We start from the raw sequence: 9,885 nt of genomic DNA, 5'->3' as shown, positions 1-9,885 counted from the left end.
CAGAAGCCACATAGTCACTGCTAGAGACACTACTAGGCATCTTTACAGATACTAAAAACCTATGCATTGTACAATAATATCTCATATTACCATTCTCGCTCGCATGACGTCTCCGAGTCTCTGGTTTGCAGCATCCGCTTCTTGAGCATGTCATTGCTTTTGGCCAATGACAAAAACAGAAAAATACTACAAATTTCTGGTGCTATTTTGTGATTGGTTGGGGTAGTCTATAGCCCTCCCTCAATGTTTGCAACACATAACCAGCCCCCAAATTGCTTTTAACCCTCTGGGGTCTGAGGGTGTTTTGGGCCCTGTAGAAGTTTTGACATGCCTTGACATTTGTGCTTTTTTCAGTTGCTTAAAAACATATTAATGGCTAAAGTCTGATAACAATGTATTCAGTACAAACTGGGCTACAATAATATGTGAGCAACATGTATGTACATGTTTGTATTTTTGAGAAAATAACGTTTATGCATGGTTTTTGAAAAAAACAAAAATTTTAAGTCACTGAAATAAGGCCACATAACACATACTAAACATTTGTTCACAAAACCTCTGAGAACTGGATCTTGTAGCCTAGAGTTTTTGCTTCAAAATGATGTGAAAACCATCCTGATCACTCATTCATACAAAACAATATAGTAATTTAACTTTTGTAAGACACTTTTAGTGTTAGAAAGGCCATATGCGAGGAGGCGTGGATGATCATGAATATTGATGTGATTCACTCCTGATGAGACAAAGACCCCTCCCCTGGGCCTATCAATGAGGAATGTGACTGAGAGAGAATGAATGTGAGGAGACTTAATGATTGAATGTATTGTTTGTAGCTTATTCACAAAATCAAGTTTAAGTTAAAAGAAGTAATTTGACTATACATTTACATAAAGACTTTACTTAAAAACTTTAGACCTACACTACCATTGAAAAGTTTTAGATCGGTAAGACTTTTTAATGATGTTTTTAAAAGAAGTCTCTTCTGCTCACCAAGGCTGCATTTATTTGATCCAAAAAACAGCAAAAACAGTGATATTGTGCAATATTTTTACAATTTAAAATAACTGTTTTCTATTTGAATATATTGTAAAATGCAATTTATTCCTGTGATCAAAGCTGAATTTTCAGCATCATTACTGCAGTCTTCAGTGTCATATGATCCTTCAGAAATCATTCTAATATGCTGATTTGCTGCTCAAGAATATGCTGCTTTTATATCATATTATATATCATATTTATATCATACAGCATTCAATTTAAATACCTGCTTTAGCCGAAACAACATTTAAATGTAACTAAAACTTGCCTATTAGGACATATTGCACATTTCAATACTCTGAATACTAGTAAAATATGTACATGTTTATATAAAATAGCATGTCAACTAATGTAAGTAAAGACTTACTCATCCGAAATTGTATCCTCGGCTGGATCAAGTTGCTCTTCAAAATGCAAATGTTCATCGTCGGAGTCCTGCTCTACTTCTGAGGAAAATGTGAACTCTTCATCACTATCCAGGACCATCTGTAGAGCTTCCTCACCTGTGTAGCGTGCCATCTTCCAAACACACAGGAAAGTGAATGAATCTGATGAGAAACTTAATGCTTTTTAAGGCATTGCTGGGGACATTTACCATTTGCTTTGATCGCCTCAGCACATTACCTTATGAATAGCACACTCTGCACGTGGGTGGGATCACATTAACGATAATTAGCTGAGCCAGGAGAAACTGTACATCTCTTTAGTTTCATACAGATTACATTGCAGGAGAATATTTGTTTTAAATTTGAATTGTTTATTTAAAAGTAGACATTTTAAGCTTTCTTTAGACATATGTTTCATGTTTGTCTGATAAGTAATCACTGAGTTTCAGTTCATTTTTGTGACATGTTTCAGAAAGATGCTTGCAGAGACAGAGACGGCTGAAAGCACACCCTGTTTATTTTCTTTATTTTACAAAAGCACAAGGTATTGTTGTTATTTTGAGTGTACACAAATAAAAGTAGACCCTTTATAGTCTTTAATGATGTCTTACACTTATCTGTATGCCCAAAAATGACGGACTAGCTTAAGTTGTTTCCGCTTTTATGAGGAAAAAATTCAGCAGGACCGTCCGTCGACCCCTGAGGGTTAACCAATGCACAAATCGTAAAAAATCCAATATTTTATTTAATGCAGTTTGCCAAATGTTTGATAGGGTGGGCAAGACTTATGTTTGGGTGGGCTCAGCCCACCCCTGCCCATGCCTACATCCGGCCACGGCCAACCCGCTGAGACATGGACTCTACAAGACCCCTGAAGGTGTGCTGTGGTATCTGGTACAAAACATTAGTAGCAGATCCTTCAAGCTGCAAGGTGGAGCTGCCGTGGATCGGACTTGATGGTCCAGCACATCCCACAGATGCTCAATTGGATTGAGATCTGGGGAATTTGGAGGCCATGGTAACACCTTGAACTCTTCATTATGTTCCTCCAACCATTCCCGAACAATGTGTGCAGTGTGTCACGGCGCATTATCCTGCTGAAAGAGGCCACTGCCATCAGGGAATATCATGAAGAGGTGTACCTGGTCTGCAACAATGTTTTGGTAGGTGGCACATGTCAAATTGACATCCACATGAATGGCCGGACCCAGGGATTCCTAGCAGAACATTGCCCAGAGCTTCACACTCCCTCCACCGGCTTGTCGTCTTCCCACAGTGAATCCTGGTGCTATTATTTCCCCAGGTAAACGGTGCACACATACACGGCCATTCAACACGTTGACTATGAGAACTGATTGTTCGCTTACCATCTAATCTACCCAGACCTTGACATGTGGCCTTATTAAGAGATGATCACCATTATTTGCTTCACCTGTGTCATAATGTTTTGGCTCATCTGTGTGTGTGTGTGTGTATATATATATACTGTATATATATATGTATAAAAATAATGTACTGTATATATTTACACTACTGGTCAAAACTTTTGAAACACTTCACTGAAATGTTTCTCATGATTTTAAAAATCTTTTGATCTGAAGGTGTATGCTTAAATGTTTGAAATTAGTTTTGTAGATAAAAATATAATTGTGCCACCATATTAATGTATTTCATTATAAAACGAAACTTTAAATGAAAAAAAAAGTTTAAAATTTATGACTTGGACTAAATAATAAAGAAAAGCAGCCAATAAGTGCCCAACATATATGGGAACTTCTTCAATACTGTTTAAAAAGCGTCCCAGGGTGATACCTCAAGAAGTTGGTTGAGAAAGTGTCAAGAGTACATGGCAAAGGCTGACTACTTTGAAGATGCTAAAATATAACAGTTTTGATTTATTTTGGATTTTGTTTAGTCACAACATAATTCCCATAGTTCCATTTATTCCATAGTTTTGATGACTTTACTATTATTCTAAAATGTGAAATATATATACAGTATATATATATATATATATATATATATATATATATATATATATATATATATATAATAAAGAATGAGTAAGTGTTTCAAAACTTTTGACCGGTAGTGTGTGTATATATATATATATATATATATATATATATATATATATATATATATATATATATATATATACACATTTTTATAAGTGACTTTATGAAAAAACAAGCCCAAAGTCACTAATAACAAGCAGACTTGGCAACTACGCCTGTCAGATGCAGAATCACTGAGCGCGAGCTGCAGTAGCCAAACATGCCATTGGCCACTGCGGTAATCAAACACACGATTGGCCGTGATTGTAATTCACGAGAGGACCGTTGAGGTAACGTATGCCTCATTTAGAGTTCAGGCAGTTAGACATAAATAAACTCTTACATATCGTCAGCATCAACTGTAATATACTTACATTTGTATTTTTTACATTGCAATACCAAATGCTGGGGTGAAATAAAAAGAAATAAACAAAAAATTTAACAGAAAACAAGTATATTCAATCACATCAAGGTTGGAGCTATTAAAAGAAAATAATTTAGTCATTATGCAGCATCAGAGTGGATGGTAGATGGGTTGGCCAATCTGATCAAGACACTGTATAAATGAAAGGACAAGAATGAGAGCAGAACAAACTTCTCACAGGAGTAGACTTACTCATGGCATATAAAACAGAGGATCGTGAGACTCAATACTGCTTTCCTGCCATTAACTCATCATGCATCAAGAGAACACGCTCCAAACATGAATACAATTTCATGTACATGTTTTTTTCCTTGTTGTCAGCATTTACTGTGTTTCTGAACCTGCTGGTGATCATCTCCATCTCTCACTTCAAGAAGCTTCACACTCCAACCAACCTGCTCATTCTCTCTCTGGCTGTGGCCGACCTGCTTGTTGGACTTATTGTGATACCTGTGGAGGGAATCAAACTCATTGAGATGTGTTGGTTTTTTGGAGACACTTACTGTGGACTGTTTATAACAACGAGTGGGTTGCTTCTCTCAGCATCTCTTAGTAATTTAATTTTAATTGCTGTTGATCGATATATGGCTGTGTGTCACCCTTTACTGTATCCACAAAAAATAACCATGACTAAAACTTTAATGAGCATCTGTCTCTGTTGGTCTTGCTGTTCAATTTACAATTTTACCATTGTATTTAATAACAGTTATTTTGATACCTTACACAGAAAAGTGTGTTATGGCAAGTGTATTGTCATGATCAGTTCTGCTTGGAGTTTCACTGATTTGACGGTATCCTTTATATTTCCTTGTATTGTGATCTTCACTTTATATTTGAGGATATTTTATGTTGCTCATAGGCAAGTGAAAGCGATAAACTCTCTTGTAAAGGGTGGAAGAAATGTCATAGAGTGTTCAGAAAGGAGGAAATCTGAGAGCAAGGCTGCTCTAACATTAGGATGCATTGTTACAGTGTATCTGTGTTGCTGGATTCCATACTATATCTTGTCTGTAACAGAACACACAATAATCTCTTCCACTACAATATCAATTCTATCATGGGCCTTGTATATTAACTCCAGTCTGAATCCTCTTATCTATGCTTTATTTTACCATTGGTTTAAAATATCAATTAAACACATATTAACTCTTACAATATTTCAGCCAGCATCTTCTCTGCTAGATATTTTTACAGATCATTCATGATACTTGCATGATGTTGAAACTTATTTAAGTTTAACATTTTTCAATCAGATAAACCACAAACTCTGATACTTATCATATTGTGATGGTTCTATAGTATTAATTTGTTGACCATGTGTTATTTTATTTTTATTTATTTTACTTATTTCCCTGGCCTATAGATTTTTTGAGGTTATTCATTAAAGTTAGTATACCTGTAATACTGTTACCAGTAGTGCCATTCCACGAAGATCTGGGCCTTTTCCATTTTTATTTTTATTTTTATTTTTTTTTAAGGTGATTAGATTCTAAAGTAAATTTCTTTAAGATTTTAAACATTCTATCAGACAAATAATTTCTTGTAGTGTAAATAAATGTATTTACAATTTATTTAAATATATACATTTATTTCAATATTTCTTTTAAATGTATGTTGGTATATATCTACTGTTTAAAAAACTATTTTATAAAGAACTAATATATATATATATATATATATATATATATATATATATATATATATATATATATATATATACACTATATTGCCAAAAGTATTCGCTCACCCATCCAAATAATTGAATTCAGGTGTTCCAATCACTTCCATGGCCACAGGTGTATAAAATGAAGCACCTAGGCATGCAGACTGCTTCTACAAACATTTGTGAAAGAATGGGCCGCTCTCAGGAGCTCAGTGAATTCCAGCGTGTTACTGTAATAGGATGCCACCTGTGCAACAAGTCCAGTCGTGAAATTTCCTCGCTACTAAATATTCCACAGTCAACTGTCAGCGGTATTATAACAAAGTGGAAGCGATTGGGAATGACAGCAACTCAGCCACGAAGTGGTAGGCCACGTAAAATGACAGAGCGGGGTCAGCGGATGCTGAGGCGCATAGTGCGCAGAGGTCGCCAACTTTCTGCAGAGTCAATCGCTACTGACCTCCAAAGTTCCTGTGGCCTTCAGATTAGCTCAAGAACAGTGCATAGAGAGCTTCATGGAATGGGTTTCCATGGCCGAGCAGCTGCATCCAAGCCATACATCACCAAGTGCAATGCAAAGCGTCGGATGCAGTGGTGTAAAGCACGCCGCCACTGGACTCTAGAGCAGTGGAGACGCGTTCTCTGGAGTGACGAATCACGCTTCTCCATCTGGCAATCTGATGGACGAGTCTGGGTTTGGCAGTTGCCAGGAGAACGGTACTTGTCTGACTGCATTGTGCCAACTGTGAAGTTTGGTGGAGGGGGATTATGGTGTGGGGTTGTTTTTCAGGAGCTGGGCTTGGCCCCTTAGTTCCAGTGAAAGGAACTCTGAATGCTTCAGCATACCAAGAGATTTTGGACAATTCCATGCTCCCAACTTTGTGGGAACAGTTTGGGGATGGCCCCTTCCTGTTCCAACATGACTGCGCACCAGTGCACAAAGCAAGGTCCATAAAGACATGGATGAGCGAGTTTGGTGTGGAAGAACTTGACTGGCCTGCACAGAGTCCTGACCTCAACCCGATAGAGCACCTTTGGGATGAATTAGAGTAAAGACTGCGAGCCAGGACTTCTCGTCCAACATCAGTGTCTGACCTCACAAATGCGCTTCTGGAAGAATGGTCAAAAATTCCCATAAACACACTCCTAAACCTTGTGGAAAGCCTTCCCAGAAGAGTTGAAGCTGTTATAGCTGCAAAGGGTGGGCCGACGTCATATTAAACCCTATGGATTAAGAATGGGATGTCACTTAAGTTCATATGCGTCTAAAGGCAGATGAGCGAATACTTTTGGCAATATAGTGTATATATATATATATATATATATTCAATCAAGATGTGCATTTTTGCTAATACCTAATGACAAGTTGGGAAAACAGGGCTGGGGACAGGCCAGAAGGCATCCTCATAAAGAAAGATAATGAAAAACAAACACTTCAAAATAAAATAATGTTACTGGATTTTTGCTGGTGTAACAACAATATTGCCTATAATAACTTGTCATAAAAGTTATAAACTCTAAGTCATTGTTTACACATATGTTAACAAAGGACACAAAAGACACAGAGTTTGCAGAATTACCCAGGAATTAGAAACAAATGGGCAACTTCACGTAACAGTTGGGGCACTTTTACGCGTGTTTTTTTTTTTTTTTTTTTTTAACCTGATAACCTGCGTCTTATTCACTAACTATCCAGTTTAACCAGGCACAATGAGCACTAAAATACAGCTGCGCTGTGAGTATTTAAATTAAGTAATTGTCAGTCTTTTCAGCACAGATCCAAGGCTCACTGTACCTTAGATTGTGCTTAATTCACCAAGCTGCAGTTTTCCTGGTGCAATAAACATTGCAGTGTTGCCACCCACAGAAAGCAAGGAGTAAATGGAATTTTACTTAAAACAAAGATGTTTGTACACATTTTTTAGTGATCATGGCAGGAATGATTCATCAAGTTGTAATCAAATGTTGGAGAAGAGCATATTTAACTGGCCATATATTTAGACATGTGGTGTACTTAAGAGCATGCTCGGCATTTCAATTGCCGAAAATCTTGCGAGAATCGCATGCCGCATTCACAACATGTTTTTTTTTGTCTAACAGAAGTCCCACAGAAACCCTAAATCTACCCTTACCCCTAAACCTAACCGTAACCCTACCCCTAAATCTAACCCTAACCCTAACATAAGTAACAAAAGAATGAGACTCTTGTGAGTCTTTGGCTGCCGGACGGTTACCTTCTATCTAGACACTTACGTGCCATCACACATATGTGACGGTTACTAACTGGGCCCCAGACAGTAGCGTCACACGTGTTTCTGCAACAGCCAGTTATGTTACAAGCTTCTAGATTCAAATCGGCTTTTGCGCCGACACAGGATGCGCTGGTCAAATGTCTGTAATTTATATTTGCTCAAACAGTTACTCATACAGTCTTTTAAACCACGGAATAAGTTTATTTTATGTACATACATCCAACTCTTCACCAAAGTACCACGATAAAAAGTTTACAGCTCTTATACGCACAGTCAATACATCAAATGCGATATTCCTCCGATGCGTGCTGCCATTTGTTTACATTAGTAGCGGTTGTCATTCATCAAACAAATAGTTACTCAAAGAGTCTTTTCAAGCACATAATATGATTATTTTATGTAACAAACAGCCTAGCTGTCACCAAAATAACATGATAACAGTTCACAGCTTGTATATGCACAGCCATCAAATCTAAACGTGATCTTCCCATGCACGCAGCCACATCTACTTATTAGGTGCAGATGCGGTTTTCATTCACACAATCAGCAACTCAAACAGTCTTTTCATATAATATGTTTGTTTTCTGAAATAGACAGCCAAACTATCACAAAAACACCACGATAACAGTTTAAAACTTGTATACTCACAGTGAAAACATGCTGGTTGAGCATAATTATCCGATGCACGCAGCCAAGTCTGTTTACATTAGCGCTTGTCACACACAAACACACACACACAATGTCTGAGAAGTCAAACAGTGAATATAGGCAAACCAGACTGCTGATATTATTTGTTTTTTACAGCTATAAAAATGAAATAAATAAAAGAAATACAATACAGCAGACATAACCTATTTGTTCACATGTTTACTATATTATATACAGTATTTTATTATTTTTTTTATGACAAGAAATTTAAAAAATTAAATTAAATAAATGAAAAACTACTCCACTACACTCTGTCCTCCTTGTCAAGGTTCGCGTTCCGCGTGAACCTAGGAAGAAAGGGCAGGACTCAAAAATACAGAATGATGGGTGTTTATTAAACAAACTAAAGTTACAACATAAAAGGAAACAGAAAAACAAAACCTCCAAAAGGGGAGAAAAGCACAGTCCAGGGCGACTAAATAAAGACGAGCTGGGCTGGAGCAGACAAAACCTGATTGCGCATCGCAAATCAGCCACATGATGCACGCAACAGGCGACAAAAGAGACGAGACCCATGTGCAAGAGTTCGGCCACAAATAAACCAGACATCTCAGACCGAAGTGACGAAACCTCAGCACAACGTGAAGACAGATCGTGACCTGGACACGTAGCGCAAAGTGGGCGCAACGCGAAGCGTGCACGAGGATGCAAGAGACCGGGATTGGGAGGGTCACTTTTGTAATGTATTCCACGACAGATTACAGAATACATGCTGTAAAATGTAATTTGTAACATATTTCGTTAGATTACTCAAGGTCAGTAACGTATTCTAAATACTTTGGATTACTTCTTCAGCACTGGTAGATTTTTCACTTGTTTTGACTATAAAAACTCTGTCAGTACAGTAAAACAAAATACACATGTTAAAAATACATTCTCTGAAAAACCTAAATATCTTATGCAGTGTTGTTTCTAAAACAAGATCAATCAGACTGATCTTGCTTTAAGGATTTTTAGATATTTTTACAGGAAAACAATACAAAAATTATCAAGAATATGATTTTTGCCCTAATATCAAAGGTCTTACTAGAAAAAAGAAATTATGATCCAACGTGAATTTTCTTGATAAAAAAATATGATCGTGCCTGGTAACACGTGCATGTAAAAAGGCTTGAAATAGCATTTTAGCTTAGCAAAAAGCTGACAATTTAAACAAGGTTTATTTCTATTTCTTCTGCTCCAAACTTACTTCAAACTTACTTCTCTGTCTGCTCAAATGAATGTAACACATCATAAGAAAATGTTTCACTACTGTTCAAATGCACTTTGGATCGCATCATTTATATGTATAAATGTTTTCCATCTGAAAGGACTAAATATTAAATTAAACAATGAAATTAAAATGCAAAGTAATCTC

The 9,885-nt window shown here is 36.8% G+C and overlaps 1 pseudogene; it reads left to right on the top strand.

Annotated features, from left to right (window-relative positions):
- Positions 1 to 4,045: 4,045 nt before the first annotated feature.
- LOC127433426 (trace amine-associated receptor 13c-like) lies at positions 4,046 to 5,110 on the top strand (annotated as a pseudogene).
- The last annotated feature ends 4,775 nt before the right edge of the window (positions 5,111 to 9,885 follow it).

The sequence above is a fragment of the Myxocyprinus asiaticus genome, chromosome 43 (assembly GCF_019703515.2).
Source record: "Myxocyprinus asiaticus isolate MX2 ecotype Aquarium Trade chromosome 43, UBuf_Myxa_2, whole genome shotgun sequence".
Taxonomy (NCBI): Eukaryota; Metazoa; Chordata; class Actinopteri; order Cypriniformes; family Catostomidae; genus Myxocyprinus; species Myxocyprinus asiaticus.
Note: the sequence above shows the minus strand (reverse complement) of the source record. Positions and strands in the feature narration are given on the sequence as shown.